Genomic DNA, 19569 nt, shown 5'->3' with positions numbered 1-19569 from the left:
GCTAAGGTAACTTTTTGAAACTCGTGCACGGGGTAGAGCATGAAGTGGTCATCCAATTTTTCCCAAAAACTGGTTACCGGTGAGTTTCCATTAAATGTTGCTTCTGGTTTCATCGAAGCGAGCATGGTCTGGACGATGTAACCAAATCCTTCCAGGGCGGCAGCTGGCATTTCTGGATTCTGAGCCGTTTCTGCACGCAGCACAGGTTCTTCTTGAAACTCGGCCATGGTTATTCTTCTTCGTTGGGCGCCACTATCAGGTTCAATGTTCCTTCTTACCTTCTTCGGGAACATGCAAGGACCTGACTCGGTACAGAGAGCTTACTAAAGCTATGTTCACTAATTGTGGGAAGTAGACAGGATACACAAGAAGGGTATACAAAACCCTTTATTTTCTCTATTTACAATAACTTCCGTACTTCGGAATACACAGACCCGCTACTTGGGGTCTAACGTAAAATATAAAAATAGAACTAAACTCTAATTTAACTTTAAAATAATAAACGTGGAAGATTGCCCTTATAATAACAGGAAGCGTATGTAGTACAGAGAACTGTGAACACTACAATACGTTTAAATTTATCAAGAGGATTAAAACCTCCGGCCTGGAAGGCAACCAGCAACTTCGTAACTTCTAAGGTAAGCTGCCTGCTTCGACTCACTGCTTCCTCTCTCTCTCTCTTGGCAAAAAGCCACAACTTAAATACTTGGCGTTCGCCAGACAAACTTTGCATAAATACCTTCACGCTTATAATTCTGGCCGGAAGTAGAAAATAAGAAGTGATAGTAAAGATTTAAAATCAAACAAACGTTAGTAAAACTTAAGATCCTTACAATCTTACCAGATTTAAACAGATGATCTATAATCCGGAATCGCCGAAGTCCCGTTGAGTCCGGATTAAAGACTTTTGACTGTATTGTACGAATATCTCTGAGGAAATTTAAGCATTTTGTATTTATTCTTGGGATAATAATAAATTTTATTCACTTTTCATCAGACTCGTACATTCAATCCATTGTGAACCCATACGTACGTAACAGTATGTTGCGAAAATATAACATTAATAAGCAAAACAACCCTTTAGATAAATGAAAAGAGCTACTACCATATCACTTATTTGCTATTAATTCAATACATTTATATATGGCACATATTTTTTTTTTGGCAAACATGTAATTTAGGAAAATTCATGACTCGGATTTGTACATAAAAGCTAAGAGAAAAGCTTGTAAATGTCTTCCATGTCCCCTAAACAATGGATATAATGTCCAAGATTCTTCTGGGACTATAGTTGTGGTACTATTCCACATTTTGATTACATATAATTGCCTTAGTGTTTACTTATTTTAGATAAGACTATGGAATTCTCCAATATGTTCTCTTTGTGACTATGGACAATATACAGATGAAGAACATTTAAACATCTGCTCTGAACTTAACAGTGTCAATTCTCTAAGAAGAAATATTGAGAGGCATGACAGCTAATAACTTAAGAGTCAAATGCTAGCCATTTGTAAATAAATATATTTTTCAGCAATTTATTACCAACAGCAGTATGAAAGGAACAGTTCTCGGTTAAGACCAACATATCTTATCTATCGGTAATGCATGTTGCACGTATGTTAAATCAGCAATCTTTTTTTAATTAATCTGAATTCATTATTTTGACAGATAACAAATGGATAGAATACGTAATGTAACTTAATACAGCAAAGAACTCGAGAGCTAATGAAAATATTATGTATCCACATTATGTATAGGAGAAAAAAAAAAAAAAAACGACTATCTATGCATTTTCTATATACAGAACTTGGAATGAACTATATATTCAATGGTCTTATCCATCCAACTGCATTAGTCTAAAGAAGTAAAAAATTAGTATGAAAAAATACTAACTCAAGAGTGATATTAATATTTTGATGGGGTGCAGTCTAGAGCGTAACTTATGATGTAAAGCAGTGATCTTCAAAATATGGGCCCTGGGGTCATAGGCATAGGTAGAGTTTTCAGTGCGCTGGATCAACTCAAGAGCTTGCATCCCTTACTGTATGCCCTGTAAATTATTAATAAAATAAAATAAATAACTAAATGTTTAAAAATGAAAGTGGGACTATGATAAACTCCTGCAATGGTTTATTAGTTTGAATACATGTATACTTGTAAATTTTCATGAAGAAAAGTGTTAACACAGTACAAAGTCCGTAATCCGAACTCGTCGGGACTTCGGCATTTCCGGATTAGGGGTTTTTCTGGATTATAGATCATCAATTTAAATCTGGTAAGATGGCATGCAGAAATTATACTATTAAAAATATGAAACTGTAATTTATGAAATAAAGAGCAATTATGATCTAAAGGGTATCAAATTTTACAAAAAAAAAAGCTTAACATTTATTTGTTTACTTTATTAAACATTTCTTTCAATGCGCACATGCATAATGTATGCGCATTCTCTACGCGCATGCGTAAAGTTTGTGGCTTTGAGGTCCTGATTATAGATCATTCAGGATAATGGACGTCCGGATTACAGACTTTGTACTGTTCTTCCCTTGGTTAGAGACAAGTTGTCTGCAATCTCATGGGTGGCTATTTGATGATTCTCTTTCACAAGGCTGTCTATTCTAGCCAACTGATTCATCAATGATGACTAAGTATGCCTGACCTGGTCATGGCATGTCCGCTGCACTTGGATATCTATCATCAATATCATTGTACCATCTAAAAACTGTCCTATATGACATGCATGCAAATATACACAGATTTTTCACTTCACTATAAGTGTCAATTTAACTGATATTTGCAGTTAAATAAAAAATGTTCACAAAACTTGAGTACTTCATAAATGATGATAAAAATTAACTTCAGCTGATAAAAATTATATTATTACACAATGAGCCTGTTTACAGGAATCCGTGGCATTGTTACATTGTTTCGGTTTAACTCACGACAGATTGCCACTAACTAGTTTATACTAGATTTCTCTCAACATACACAGTACTGTACTAGAGAAATTTGAAAAATCCACCACACAGAATAATATTGATAGACCTACAATCCAACTTTTACTTGGGTGGGTGCTCCTTATACTTTTTTAAGTTAAAAAAAAAATGAAATAATTTTTCTTATTATTTTCCATACAAAATGTGTGCAAAACTGAAATATTGGCTGATCTTTGGAGTATGGTAACTGGTAGTTTGGCGACATTTTGGAGGCGATAAAGGTTACTACCTAGGACTTTGGTAATAATGTGAGAAGCACTCAGTTTCGATTACACATTATTTTGTGTGAGGGAAATGAGAGATCATGAGATATGTCATGTGACATTAATGGACGAATTACAGTTGTTTAATCGGAAAAGGGGGGGAAATCTGGAAAAAATGTGGAAATTTCGTATTTAGCTATATTCTGTGTTGTGTGAAAAGTGACATTAATGGACGAATAGTTCTTTAATCGGAAAAGGGGGTTAATTTGGAAAAGCTTCATTGTGTGTTGTGTGAAATAGTGTTGATTAATTTTCGGATTGCATGGCGCTATGTAAAGTGAATTCTAAATTTTTAATGCGTTTATCTGATAACAATAATAAGTTGAGATTGTGTGAAAGGAAGGATATTACAGTTAAGTTTAAATGGCGGTGCAAGAAATATGGTGAAAATGGACATTTTGTGAAAAAGAGTGTAAGGAAGGGTACGTGGTTTGCTGAAAGTAGTTTGAGTATAGGTGAAATTTTATTAATTTCTTATTACTTGGTGAATAGACTTCCAGTTGACTACTGGATTTAGGATTTAGAAATTAGCAGTAGTACTGCAGCCACGTAATGAAGATTCTGAAGAAGATTAGGTAAGTTAGTATTTTTAATCATTTGAGGATATTATTTTTATGCATTGTTCTAAATGTAAGGAGTAAATTAATGTGGTATTATTGGAAAATTGTTATTAGCAATGATTTAGTTTAAAGTAATTAGGATTGAAATCTAATTTTTATTAATTTAATGTATGTGCTTATTTATATTTTAAGTAGTGTTTTTTAATTTAATTATATTTTAATTTAATGATCGTGATTTTGTGAGTTATATATTTGTAGTATTTTGGAATATGTTTGAGTAGTATACGTTGAGAATTTTCATGCATTTTCGTGAAATTTTTCTAATTTATGAGAAAAAAGCAGTGTACATGGATATAGTGAAGAGTGTGCGCAATGCCATTTTTGTGCAATTCTGGGATGTTTTTTTAAGTAAAAATAAGTCGACGTGTACATGGTTTAGTGACATTTTAATTAAATGATAGTTATTTTGTGAATTTTATGTTTGTAGGAATTTGGTATAAGTTTCAGTAGAAGTAAATGTGTATGGAAATAATTTAAATATTTGACACTAAGTATTTGTAACTATTTTTAATGTTTGTGTATAAATTCGTTGCTGACGTTTCTAATATAATAGATAATTTAGAGGTAAAAGCTTTTGGATATTTTATTTATTTTATATGTGGAAATGTTCATCCTTGGAAAGGGTATGTACTTTTTCGCGATCAGGTAATTTCATATATGTGCTTTTTATCGAGTTTAAAGATTAAGAAAATTTTCCTGCAAATTTTTGTAATTTATGAGAAAATAGCAGTGTAGATGGATAAAGTTAAGAGTGTGTGCAATGCCATTTTTGTGCACTTCTGGGATGTTTTTTTAGTAAAAATAAGTCGACGTGTAAATAGTTTATGTGTATGTGCTATTCTGAAAAACGCGCAAGGAGTTTGCGATTCTGCACTTTTTCCCAATTTTGCAGTTAATATTTGTAATGATTAAGCAGTTTTGTTACATAAAATTTCTAGCATCAGTGTAATTCGGCTCGTAGATTGTTGGAAAAAGTGTTGAGTAAATAAAAAGAAAAGAAACATGTCTTTACTTCGTGAAGACAAAATGGCGGCGAAAAAAAAAAATAGAGGGTTGCTGTAGCAGAGTTGGTCGCCAAATTTTCGCCAAAAAATCGCCAAGTTACCATAAACCAAAGATCAACCGAAATATTTTCAATGCTTTTTTAATATTTATTCTGATGATGGCAGATGTCCCTCCTTCAAAAAACAATTGCAGTTTTATAGCTTCCCTGATAACTAAGATAAAAGAAATACAAGAAAAAATAAAATACTTAAAAATGATCAATCCATCAAATACAGTACAGTTTCATAAAAGCTTACATACTGTATATTCAAGGATAGAACACTTTTACATGGAAATAGAAATGCATAATTCCCCCTCTTCCCTAGCCTTTGACTGTGATATAATTATTTATTAAAAATGTCCTAATGGATGTTTATTTTTAGGATACCTAAGCATGGATAACTGCTATTATGCTTTATTTATCGTCTAAATAAAATCTTAAGTGTGATTCAGTTAAATGCTCCAGATTTACCCCATTTTTCAAAATCTGGCACTCAAAAGCTGTTGTTTTAGTTCAAAGGACTGCATATATGATATACAATGAATTGCAGACTAGTAACCATAACATCCATACCTATTTAATAATAAATATATTCTTCAATAGCCTATAGTATCAGATTTAGGATCAGGAAATTACAGTAATAATTAAATGATGAATAAAAATCAATGCCAGAAATTCAACAGTATAACAAAAAAGATAGAATGAAAAATGCAGAGTAAAAAACAAAGGTGAATGTTTGCTAGATGGAGAAAGCATGATTGAAAAGAATGTTGCACATCAGATAACAGTATTCTCACTATGTCTTTTATGGAAGAATAACCAAATTTTGCTTCATGCCAAAAAAAGATTCTCCTCTTTTTTAATAGGTACCTCTTAGGGACATATAAAAATTTTCACTAAGCTGATGTACCAAGGGCAAAAAACAATTTTAAAAGTGCCAGTTTGTTAGCAGTTTCACGAAAAACAATGGATCAACAAAATTCCATATACAAGAAATAGCATTTAAGAGTGAGATAAATATAAATCAAAACTTACATTTACAGTGAAAGTGGTTATACATTTACAGTTTATGAGTGCCTTGGATCATGAACACAGCAAATTTTCCAAACAAATTAAATCTTAGATGATGAATGATATCTCGACATACAAGCAAGTAAGCTGGCAACAAAAGATACCTCAAAATGTAGTTAATCCAGTGGCAGATATGTCTTCAGAATAAGAAGAAGGAAGGGAAATGTTTTCATCATCTGACCCACAAAATGGGATAAGGTGCAAAGATTATAGAGCATTATCCCATGATAAAACGATAGTAAGCTGTAGCATAAATATTTCCAATAATAATAACATGTCTTGCTTTAAGAACATTTTAAAACATAGACAGAAACAAATCACATGGGACAAATTTTTAATGAGACAGAGGCTAAGAGATTCTCAAATAGAATGTTAAGAAAAAAGAATCCCAGACAGACAGTAACTATCTAATAGGAATAAGACATTCAAGCAATAATATTTTGCGTCTTTGACTTCACCATTCTGTACTTATGCCATCAATTTTCTTTAACAGAGCTAAAGTAAAATTTAATTCAAGTTTCCCTATTTTTATATATCTAGTGCTGTGTTAAATGCTGCATGTATGTTAAGATTGTGTATGTGTTAGACTTAATGAATTCCACTGTTTTTGCATTTCATGAAGAAACTTACATACACTGTAATAATTCAATTTTTACATAAATTCCTGTGGGGAAAACTTTCAAAATTTTTGAATATTTTGAATGTCAGGTGCAAAAAAAAAGTAAAAGTTTTTGAACCAGTGTACTATAATTTGCTTCTTGATCTCCAGACTATAGTTTCTTTGCACTTTTAAAGTGCAGGATAAAAATTCATATAGTTTCTATACTTCCTACACCATATTAATTTGATAAAATATGAATCAAATAGATTTGAAGCTTGCTGATAATCATACTTTATTTACATAAATGCCCTGTCATTCTTCTAAATAAAGCATTCATACCTTAAAGCAATTACTTCTTCATCTCTATACCATTTAAGGACACATCTCAATTCTTAGTTTTCCTATGTCTAAAAATAATCTCAAATTCAATTAACTAATCAATTATATTGAATTTAAAATTGATAGTGAAATTAAACATTAGGACAAAGTAGAAGACTCATTTTTATGAAAGACCTGAATTATATTCTGTTTTGGTTAAGGGTGTAAAAAATGATGCACAGGATTTTAACTTTTATGAACAAAAACAATATAATTTATCAGATGGCTGCAAAATATGAAAAATTATTTAAATATTAATTCAAACCTTATTCTGTGTTTATTTCATACAATGGCAGAAGAAACAGAGGTTAGAGTTGACTGAAGGGTATCCCTTGTATTACCGCAAAGTTGTTCCATTTGTCCCCAAGTTGTTGTTTCGTTTATGGTAACCTGAGTAATTGAATGTTCCATAAATATACTTTCACCTAGAATTGTGTGCTCCTTTGATTTTTTAAGTAAAAATATATTGATGTGTACATGAACAAAGTCAAGGAAGTGCACAATGCCAAGTTTGTCCAATTCTCTGATGTTTTTTTAAGTGAAAATACGTCGATGTGTACATGGGTAAAGGGAGTGCGCAATTCCTAGTTTGTGCAATTTTGTGATGTTTTCTTCAGTGAAAATGGGTCAATGTGTACATGGATACCGAGTTTGTCTTTGACTTGTTTTTTTCTCTTTGTGTAGCGCCGATTATCGCCGTTACACAAAGGCTGTTTGCAGAGGAACATATAAGAAATTTTACTGTTACATTACTTAAAAGATTTATGCAAATGTTTTCTTGATGTAAAATGTGGAGATAAATAACAGGATACTTGCATGTTATCACAAACACCTTAACAGAAGTAGCTGAAGTTTCAAAATATGCCACACTCTGTCAACACTGACAAATATTCAGTTTCCAACATCACCTTTTTTGTGTAGATTCTTTTTGCTGTGCTGCAAGTTCCAGTTGCTTTTAAAGAAAAATTTTAATTATTTTTTGCCTTGAATACAATCTGAAAAATTCTTGCTTGAAGGATTTTTTTATAATAAAAGAAAAACAGTATTTTGCTGCAAAATCACTAAAGGAATGATGGTCCAAATGTTTTGGTAAAAATATATTTACGGGTGCCTTCTGGCAATTTTTGATGGTACATGGACACTGACTTTGTGCATTTCTTTGACTTGTTATCCATGTACCGCCAAAAATTGCCAATTTTCCCCACGGGTTACCCATAAATATACTTTTACCAAAACAGAATATGTTTAAGTGCATGTGTGCTTGCTATCAAAGTATGAAGATGGGTGAACAGATGAAAATTCTTAAATTCAACTTAAGAGTTTGTAAATTACCAACGAGAACGTTGAGTGTGAAACAATTTTAAATTCAGCAGTAAAGAACAGTCCAGCTGGTGAGTAGCCATAATGATGCACAACCTATGATTAATAAAAGATAGCCAATTTGCCATTTTGATGGTTTTTAAATCACAAGGTATCCTGTTATGGAATTATGCTAATTCCCATATTCTTTGCAGAACAATAAAAAAATCTGGCTTTATATAAAAAAAATAAAGTAAAATTTAAAACTAGTAAGGTCTACTAACTTGACAGGTTTTCTTCAAAGTCAGAATCAGGTAATATTAAATCCCGAGTGTCGACAGTTATACCATTGTATCTGAAAAACATACAAATACTGAGCTTTACATTCCTATAATTTTTCAAATCTGACAAAAGTAAATTTGCCATTTTCAAAATTTTCTGTACAATAATTACAATTTACTATCACTTACATATCAGCCTTTCCAAGAAATATTTGAGAAGTTTTCTGAGATTTTACGGCCATATTGCAGAAAAAACCTACTCTTTCAACAAAAAGATAAAAATACTTCTCAAAAGATCGAGATGTCTGAAAGAAAATACTGTGATATAGATCATTTATTCTAAATGTTCTGTTAAAAATGCTTTTAAATACTAAAATTTTTCACCAGAAAAATTTATTCATAAAAATGTTTGTTGTATTAAATTCTAACATTTCTTCCAAAATAAGTCTGAATGCAAAATTTCTATAAATAAATGCAGAAATTCATATTTTAATAACAGAAAATTGGAAAATCATAACCAAACTTTGCTTACAATTTTTCTTGCTATTAAGGCAGACATGAGATAAAGTGAAGATGAGTTGTTTCAGCGCGTGCAGACATGCATGATATGAGAGAGGAAGGTACAGCTGCCCAAAACGGGATATTGCGTATGATATGTAATGCCCCCTGGTACATTCGGAATAACCAAATTCGTAAAGAGTTAAGAATAGAAGATCTTTTTTATTTTTATTGCCGCCTATCTAGGGCATTTTATGATAAACAGGAACTTCTGGACAATCCCGTGGTTGTTAACTATTGTTATAATACTAGGGACCCCAATTTCAGTAAACGCCCAAGGGCGATCCTAAATGTTAGTAATGTGTAATTTTGTATATGTGTTATGCAAATTGTTGCTCAGATTCTTTATTGTATATTGTTCTTTTTTCTTGCTTTTTGTTTTTACTAGTGGCACTAAGGCGTCGCACTTCGTATTTTGTTTCTCTTGTGTGTACATGTATTCTTCTGTGAAATAGTTGTTAAAAAAATAGTTAATTATGTATGGATTAGTAATTAGGTACTTAAGGAAAAAAATTGTATTTAACTATTAGCAATTATGAATTTAAACTCTTGCTCATTTAATTGTTTAGCACATTCAGTTATCCGCGATTCAATTCACCTATAGATGGCGCTTTCACACATTAGTATGGCGGATAAAGCTCGGTATTTTGATTTGTGATCTGACTTCGTACATTCAGAAATGGAGTTACTTAGCTCTTCCGAAATGTTTGATTTTGTTCAAGGAGGCGTAAATTCTCGCTGTATTACTGAAGCAGAGAGCATTTTAAAAAGCTGATCATTTGGTAATGCACGGAATTTTACTTGAAATCCAATGTACAAGTTTTGGCTTTCTATTTAAGGATAAGTTCTATAGCGTCCTGATCGCATGAAATCGAAGGACATTTCATTGTTCAAAAAGGACAAATAAAAATTAAAAAAAAAAAAAAAAAAAATTCTTGTTCATGTAAAGGATGAACTGCTGGCTGTTGTAGGAAATTGTGTCGCTGTTTTATTGTATTGTGACAGGTAGCTGATTTTAATGTTCACTGATTGTAAACAAATGATTTCATATGTGTTTTACTTGGGATTTCTAGAAAATCTGTGCAGTCAAAAGTGTCTTTTTTTTCCCATAAAAATGATATTGAATCATTATATGTATACTAAAAATATATTGGTCTATTATATGCATCTATTGTATTTATTATACACATGATAGCACTAATCATCAAATGCAATTTTGAGAATATCAACAAGCAAAGCCCTTAAAAATGAAAAAAAGACACTTGTTATAGAATTATTAATATTCTATATGTATTATAGAAAATACATGCAATGAATAATACCATGACCAAACATTTCAAAAAAAAAAAAAAAAAAAAAAACGCAGATTAAGTATTGCCTACCTCAGTACTTGAGAAAGTAATCCTGGCATATAACATGTAGTTAACTTTTGATTACATGATATTACAAGCATTTTCTTTAGTTTTGTCCTACAAGTGGTTTAAACAACTCAATACTGGTAGTTTAATCTCAGCTCAAATCCTGGTGAACAAGCTGGCTGTGCAGTTTTTATTTTTTTGCATGTGTTTTGTGAATACGAACCAGTTTTCCCTATAAAGTTCTTCATAAAAGCATTCTTCTTCAGGCTGATAACCAATATGCTTAGCCATATTCAAATAGCCTAATCTAATCTTACCTTTTTTTTAGATTCTATATTCACATGTTATATCTTTATCTGTTAAGATTTGTTCATAACAGGATCACCAGGCTTCTACCAATCTGGCAGGAGCATACTCAAAATCTAACATGTCAAAACCATGTGATTTATAACAAAATCGATCATGTTATCCTTGCAAACCTTTATAAATGTTCCAAATTTTCTTAATAATCTTATTATTTAGAAATGTGTTTATTGTTGTTCTTATATGAACAAAAGCATTTAAATATATCAATTTTAAAAATAATGGAAGTGTTCTTTTAATCAGTTTTGCTTTTCTAATGCTGTTTTTAATTAATAACTTTATATCTGAGCCAAAAATTCAAGAATAAGTCTATTAATTAATTACATTGTATGAACTTCAACATCTTTGAATATGAAACACCGAACTAACACTTTGAATGTCAAGCATTCTATATGAAAACACCGAGTCCATTCCAATCTAATAGAAGAATAAATTATACTTACGAATTCACAGTACGAGCTTCTCTGTATTATATTACACAAAGATTAGAAACCAAGTCTCCACATGGGAAATCTTACACTGATATGATGGTCTTGTATTGAAACAGAATTGTAGCAACATAGATGATATGAATTACATTATGCCAAAGAATTATTTCATCCTAAATAAATTATAACATTTAGTTTAACCAAAGACTCACAAAACAAAATTTCAGATTTGGGTTAATCTTTTGATTATGGTAACTTGGCGATTTTTTGGCTAAAATTTGGCGACCAACCCTGCTACAGCAACCTGCTAGTTTTTGTTCGGACGCCATTTTGTTTTTAAGAAGTAAAGGCATGTTTTTTTTTTACTCAACATTTCCAACAATCTTGTAGCCGAATTATGCTTATGCTAGAACTTTTATGGAATAAAAGTGCTTAATCATGACGAAGATTAGGTGCGAAATTGGGACAAAGGGCAGAATCGCCCACTGCTTGCCGCGTTTTTACGAATTGCACATACACGGTATCATCCATGTACACGTCGACCTATTTTCACTTAAAAAACATCCTAGAATTGCACAAAAATGGCATTGTGCACACTCTTGACTGTATCCATGTACACTGCTAAAGTCCTAGCTAGTAACCTTTATCGCCTTACCAAAATGTCGCAAAACTACCTGTTACCATATTCCAAAGATTAGCCCACATTTGTTGTAAAATTGGTGTCATGTTTTTCCCTATGCTATAATAACTCCACACATTATCTACATATTTTCTTGTCAGTCAAGAAGATTGATGGAAATATAGTCCTTTCAAAAATTATTGTAACAGATATTTTAGTTACATGATCAACAGAAACTATAGAGATATAGCATACAAAAAAACCTTGAAAAGTTATTTGTGGAAATTTGGGAGGAACAGATGCTATTTATTTGGTTAGATAATCAACAGATAAAAGTGGTTTATTAAGGATTTCTCAGTGTTATATGAAAATACCGAGAATTTATGAGTACGTTTTGATATCATGCTTATCCATTATTGGGGCTAATGTACATTGTTATCAGTTTTTGTTAGCCAAACATGGTCGAAAGTAGAGTAAAAATATTAGGAGTTTGACGATACTCATCAATATACCATAATGTATTTGCATAGAAATATAATACCCAACAACCAAAAATAAATTAAACTTATCAAAGGAATTTTAGTATGCCATAATGGTTTCATGAGAAAATATAACATACCTCTTAAACAACTACAATCATTATATACAACAGCCATTTCATTATAAAAAAGGCATAAATTATATTAATCGGATAAAATCTGTTGTGAGAGCTTCACTATCTGGTTATAATTCTTAAGCAAACAAGAAGCCATTTCCAGTACCATAATATAATTTTCATAAGAACTATCCCATTTCATCGGAGAATATTAAATGTGTTTTGGTAGAAACAAGAAATTTTATGGTAATTTTCCAACCACATTCTAATATTCAGATTGTAGATTTTAAAATTTTATCATTTAAAAAGTACAATTTCATAGAATGCAAATTTTGGTACTTTTCCGTTTCGCCAGCGCAAATCTCGCCAAGCAGACATTATTGGCGACAACACACAGTATACACATAAAAAATATAGACAAATGTTAGTTCTAAGAATTTTTTATTTTAAAGGTATAAACATTTAAATGTCATTTAAAATTTTGTAAAAAAGCCAATAAATTTCCAAAAAGACATTAAGAATTTAGGCTGATCTTTGGAATATGGTAATTAGTAGTTTGGCGACATTTTGGAGGCGATAAAGGTTACTACCTAGGACTTTGGTAATAATGTGAGAAGTACTCAGTTCCGATTACGCATTATTTTGTGTGAGGGAAATGAGAGATCATGAGATATGTCATGTGACATTAATGGACGAATTACAGTTCTTTAATCGGAAAAGGGGGGAAATCTGGAAATTTTGTATTTAGCTTTATTCTGTGTTGTGTGAAACAGTGCTGGTTAATTTTTGGATCCCATGGCCCTAACTAAATGAATTCGAAATGGGTATTTAGTGAGATTGAAAGGGGTAGTAATAAATGTTTTTTTAAGGTTGTGCGAGATAGAAGTAAAGATGTTTTATTAAGTTATTTATTTTACCTGGTACCTTGCTGTGAACTATAAGTATGATTTTAAAGATCCTGAAACAGGCGCACATACGCTTGCTTTTTATTTAGCGGAGGAAATAAGAAAAGTTTATCGGCCACGTATTCAAAATTCTGAAGAAGATTAGGTAAGTTAGTATTTTTAATTATTTGAGGATATTATTTTTATGCATTGTTCTAAATTTAAGGAGTAAGTAAAATAATATGGTATTATTGGAAAATTGTTACTAGCAATGATTTTTCTATTTAAAGTAGTGTTTTTGAATTTAATTATATTTTAATTAAATGATAGTTATTTTGTGAATTATATGTTTGTAGGAATTTGGTATACGTTTCAGTGGAAGTAAACGTGCATGGAATTAATTTAAATATTTGACACTAAGTATTTGTAATGTTTGCGGTATGAATTCGTTGGTGACATTTATAATATAATAGATAATTTAGCGGTGAAAATTTTTGGATATTTTATTTATTTCATACGTGGAAATGTTCATCTTTGGAAAGGGTATATACTTTTTCGCGATCAGGTAATTTCATAAATGTTCTTTTTACCGGATTTAAAGATTCACAAAATTTTCATGCATTTTCGTGAAATTTTTCTAATTTATGAGAAAAAAGCAGTGTACATGGATATAGTGAAGAGTGTGCGCAATGCCATTTTTATGCAATTCTGGGATGTTTTTTTAAGTAAAAATAAGTCGACGTGTACATGGTTTAGTGATATTTTAATTAAATGATAGTTATTTTGTGAATTTTATATTTGTAGGAATTTGGTATACGTTTCAGTTGAAGTAAACGTGCATGGAAATAATTTAAATATTTGACACTAAGTATTTGTAATGTTTGCGGTATGAATTCGTTGGTGACGTTTATAATATAATAGATAATTTAGAGGTAAAAGTTTTTGGATATTTTATTTATTTTATACGTGGAAATGTTCATCCTTGGAAAGGGTATATACTTTTTCGCGATCAGGTAATTTCATATATGTGCTTTTTACCGAGTTTAAAGATTCACAGAATTTTTTTTGCATTTTCGTGCAAATTTTTGTAATTTATGAGAAAATAGCAGTGTAGATGGATAAAGTTAAGAGTGTGTGCAATGCCATTTTTGTGCAATTCTGGGATGTTTTTTTAAGTAAAAATAAGTTGACGTGTAAATGGTTTATGTGTATGTGCTATTCTGAAAAACGCGCAAGGAGTTTGCGATTGTGCAATTTGTGTGTATTATTAAATTTCAGAATGTAGTAATGTAGTTGCAGATTAAATAATTACATGGTTCTGCTCGATTCAGGGTAAGAAATGAATATGGTGTACTTCAAAGGTATTCTTTCAATGCTGTGCACATAACTCTATTTTCTTATTCAAACGTAATTAGATGGTGTGGCAGTGATATTAATGTGCCTTTTTTGTTGTTGTTGTTGTTGTTGTTGTTGCTTACGTACTTATTTACACAAATTTCTTATTACATTCTGTGAACAAATTTATAATTTTGTTGTTATTGGATGAGCATTGGTGGTAAATGTCTAGCTGAACAAATTAATATTTTTCTTAATATCAGCAAATATTTCAGTTATGTGTTCATTTGACAGCATTTACTGCAAACCAGTTTTAATGTTGCTTCTACTTAACCAGAAACATTAACATCAAAGTTGAGCCGGGTTTTCATCCACAGAGAACCCTTTGGCGCTTCGGGAAAGAATCCGTTGGCGCCGTTGCATTTTTACTCGCCAAGCTCGCAGTTCATCGACGATGCGCCGAGCCGTAAATGTGATATTTTGTAAACGTGATTTTTAGTGCATGTAAATTCAAGTTAGCAGACAAAACAAGCATATGGTAGTAAAAATTCACAGATAATAAGCATGTAGATGTAAAACTAACCGGTTAAACGTGATATACGAAAATAAATTTGAATTAAATTCAAGTTAGCACAGAAAAGAATATATAAGCATTTATAACGGAAATAAAAATTCATTTAAAAATATAAATTAGTTTTAATGTACTGAAATAAACCGGTTAAACAGGATAAACGAAAAAAAATTTTTGTCTTAAATTCCAGTTAACACAGAAAATAATATATTCCTTACACCAGCAGTGGTTTGCTAATTTTGATGACCATGGTGATGCATCAAACTATTCTGTCATCTTAGATAATCAATATTATTTTTTTATTTCAATTTAATCATCTATTTATGTCACACCTACCATCCTCTGAAAGGTTATTGTTAGAAAAGCATTAACAATATATTATCTTGTTAAAATTTTACGCCATAAAAATTGATTTATTCTCATAATTTTAGATGACAATAACCAATAATAAAAATAAAAGCATTATTTAATTATTTAAAATGCACATGCATATTTTTGCGGCCTACGGAAACAAATTATTTTAGAGGTTGGAAACCTCATGGTTCTTAGAGCTGTTAATAATTAAGAACACACAACGTGAACAGCCGTGTTACAAATTAACATTCACCCCTCCCGCCGTATTATCTTCCTTTCATCCCGAACCGAGAACTGGTCTCTATCTACGAAAATATTACTATCTATTCGTTGTTAAAAATTTCAGAAAAAAATAGTAATAAATAAGAGAAGAATAATGTAAATCTGCAAATGCGAACAACAACAGTGATATTTCAACAAAATGAACGCAAGAGAAATGGTTGCAAACTTCGAACAAGCGAATACGATAAATCGCTGGGTTACCAGGTTTGAACTATTATCGCCATAGTTGGTGATGTTTACATTTACCGGGTTCTCTGCGGAAGTGCTTCCGTTGAGCCAAAGTATGTTTTGCCAGGAAGCGGTAAAATCCTAGTATACAGTGCAGCCTTGGCGCGACTTTGAAAATTATCGCCAACACCAAAAATGATCCAAAGAACGTCTCTCTCTCTCTATATATATATACTATATACTATGTGTGTATATACATAGCATATATATTATATACATAGTATATACTATGTTTAACTATATATTTTCTTTGAATGACCCGTTAACTACTCATCGCAATGTCCGGTTTTTATTGCTCATCATAATGTTGCCAAAAGTAGCCAAATCCCGTGTGCACTGGATACTAGGATTAAACCCCAGGAAGCTAATGTGTGCTTTTTTTTATGAGATTCTGGCCATGTCTAGCCATATGCTTTTGCAGTGCCTTTCTTATTTTGTCCGCCATGGTCCATATGATTTGTTTTTAGGATTACAGTATTTTTAAATTGTTAAACTTGTACTCATCTTCTAACATGTCTTTTCATAATAGCAATATGGTAAAACTAGATATTGCGGTCCAGATAGGTGAGTTTTAAAAAAATTGCCAAGTCGCCAAATCGATTGTTTTCGTGTGTTTTAGAAAATCGCTAACTCATCATATTGCCGGTTACAAATTTGAATTAATTCTGTAAACATGCAAAAATATCTAAAACAGGACTTCAAGAAAAACAACGAAGAAAGTGAAGAATCACCCACTGCTTGGCGCAGTTTTAAGAATTACACATCCTCGGTATCCATGTACACATCGACCGACTCTTTACTTGAAGAAACATCTTAGAATTGCACAACTGCAGAGTCGTAGGCGAGAAGTTGTGTATGCAGCTGAAATCATAGAATGAATGTCAGTTTGTGTTTGCTTCACTGTGTTTCAACAGTTCTTGTGTTAAGTTGGCATTAATGTAAAAAATTACAAGAAAGGCTCAAATTAACCTTTGTATGTATTTATGGGATTTTGTCTTTGTAAGTAAGACAATGATTACCACATCAACAAATACATTTTAAACTATAGGAAAGCCCGTTCTAATAATGTATTGAAAAAAGTGGAAAATGAGGGAAATATTCTTAATAAATTTCAGCACTGTAAAGTGTGGGGGGGTGGAATATAGTAATCCATCATTGGCAGGTCTTGGATAAAGCAATATGCATCGTAATAAGAGATCACATCATCTTTATGACTAAAGGTAAGAATCAACCACAATGCAAAAAAAAAAAAAAAAAATCCCTATTCTGTTTCGACATTCAGAGTTAAAATATGCATCAGATGATTGTATAGTTCATTAATGCCATATATTTTGTTAATTTCACAAAACTGGATCAAATTATTTCATAACAGTAGTATATAAATTTCATAAAGTTGCCAGCTGGAATGTCCTCTGGAGCAGGATTTTTAATTTTCTTTTCCGTTTCAAGGGCAAACTTGCTAGCAAATTCCAATCTGTGTAATTATGTCATATATTAACCCATTAAATGCTGTGGTGCTCATTTGGTTATCATAAACAGTCGAAAGTCTTTAACTTGGACTCTTCGGCGATTCCGGATTATCGGTTTTTCCGTATTATAGCTCATCAGTTTAAATCTTTTAAGATGGCATGCAGAAATTATAAAATTAAAAATATGAAATAAAGAGCAATTATGATCTAAAGGGTATCAAAATTTACAAAAAAAAAAGCTTAATATTTTTTTCTTTACTTTATAAAACATTTCTTTTAATGCACGCATGCATAAAGTGCGCATAATGTATGCACATTCCTTACACTCATAGTCGAAATTAGAAAATTGCAACCAGAAAACTATTTCATGTGTATTCGTGATATTTATAATGATGAATTTGATTTAAATCATATCAAAGATGGAGTACATTGAGATGAAATACTACATTTAGTGAGGAATTATAATCCGAATAAAATAAAAACATCTGCCCTGAAGATGAGGATAGTGCTGACAGATCAACTTCCAGTTCGTTGCGCACCGCGACGTACCCCTCACCCGCAGAGCAGCGCGAAATTGATAAACAGATTTCAGAATGGTTAGAGAAACAAATCACCTCTCTGTCACTTTCTTCATGCCTTTAACCATTTTTTGCAGCAATTCCACTTTTTGTTTGATGGACATCAAAACATGCTTTCGCTTTGTAAATCCTTTGATATCTCCAGAATCGGAAACTCTTTTTGACATAATCGAAAGTTCAAGCTTACTTTTTATAAAATTGCTCTAACAGTCTGCAAAAAATAATAAGCCGAATCCAATTAGAAGATTAAGGAACAACGCAATCTGCAACATTAACTGAAATAGATAATTTTAGCTTAGCTTATACCGTCCATTATACATTAAACGCATATACGCATGCGTAAATACATGATGCGTTTAAGCATGTGCAGAAAGTTTGTAGCTTTGAGGTCCGGATTATAGATCATTCCGTATTAAAGACTTTTGACTGTACTTTAAGCCACCTAGTCACACCATCTAGCTATCTCGGAGGGAAAACAAGGCAACATTCAACTCATTCACTGAATGTCGTTTGTATAAGACCTAAAGTGATCACTACCTATACGCTCTTATGCTGAGCTCATGTTCATTTCCACATTCCACTCTCCTCTTATCACAAAATCGAAACGTGTTTTGAAAACGGATTAGACGTAGTGGATTGAGGCTAATTTTGGTCATTGTGATTTTACTATATTATTAGTGAGTATTGATTAAAGCGGTTATTTACTTCTAGCAACAGTCCCTGCTAGATGGGACTTTCCTGAGAAACAAAATTTTGGTTGCACTGGTTTAAATGGGAGGATTCTTAGAAAGAAAAAGAATCCCACCTAGCTACAGAAACAATGTAGCGGCTATGTGATATTTCTTCAAACCTCGCCAAAAATGTCTCAGCTGAAACTCTGTCCCGGTTAGAAATGAACCAATCAGATGAAAGTTCTGCTTCTTAAGGATCACGTGGTCCCAATCTGAGCGATAATCGATTATTGTTTGGCGTTGTCTTTGTAGTAGGTAAAAATGGTAACCTAGCTACATGGGTTTCCTGGAAATGTGCGGGTTTTGAGAATTGCCCCTTTCATCATCCAGTTCGGCATAGCCGAAAGATAATGTAGTTTTAAAAATTAGATAATGCTTTTTTTTTTTTTTTTTTTTGTCAGTGTAATTTGTATAGATGATGGACACAAATTCATAAAGCTGCATTTGGAGATTACAGTTGATACTGAGTAGAATTTCAACAAGCATTTTATGTATTAATTTTCTTTTTTATGTAATATGACAACTATGTCAAAAAATATCACAATGTCATGTGGTTTTCTTTCCAGATGTGAAAAAAAAGGACTTAAAATAGGTTATTTAATATAACTATAATCAAAATATATTAAATACATTTTAATGCTTCTGTTTATAGCTGGTAT

The 19569-nt window shown here is 31.7% G+C and overlaps 1 long non-coding RNA gene across 1 annotated transcript; it reads right to left on the bottom strand.

Annotated features, from left to right (window-relative positions):
• Positions 1–1763: 1763 nt before the first annotated feature.
• LOC146995738 (uncharacterized) lies at positions 1764–9212 on the bottom strand. The gene is made up of 4 exons (XR_015042542.1): positions 9090–9212; positions 8747–8862; positions 8561–8631; positions 1764–2053 (listed from the first exon to the last, which is right to left on the bottom strand). It is a non-coding gene; the product is annotated as an uncharacterized LOC146995738 (long non-coding RNA).
• Positions 9213–19569: the final 10357 nt, after the last annotated feature.

This window comes from Stegodyphus dumicola, chromosome 8 (assembly GCF_044657685.1).
Source record: "Stegodyphus dumicola isolate Sdum_Otavi_A_Nest chromosome 8, ASM4465768v1".
NCBI classification, from domain to species: domain Eukaryota; kingdom Metazoa; phylum Arthropoda; class Arachnida; order Araneae; family Eresidae; genus Stegodyphus; species Stegodyphus dumicola.
The sequence above is the reverse complement of the archived record's forward strand: the minus strand, read 5'-3'. Positions and strand labels throughout refer to the sequence as shown.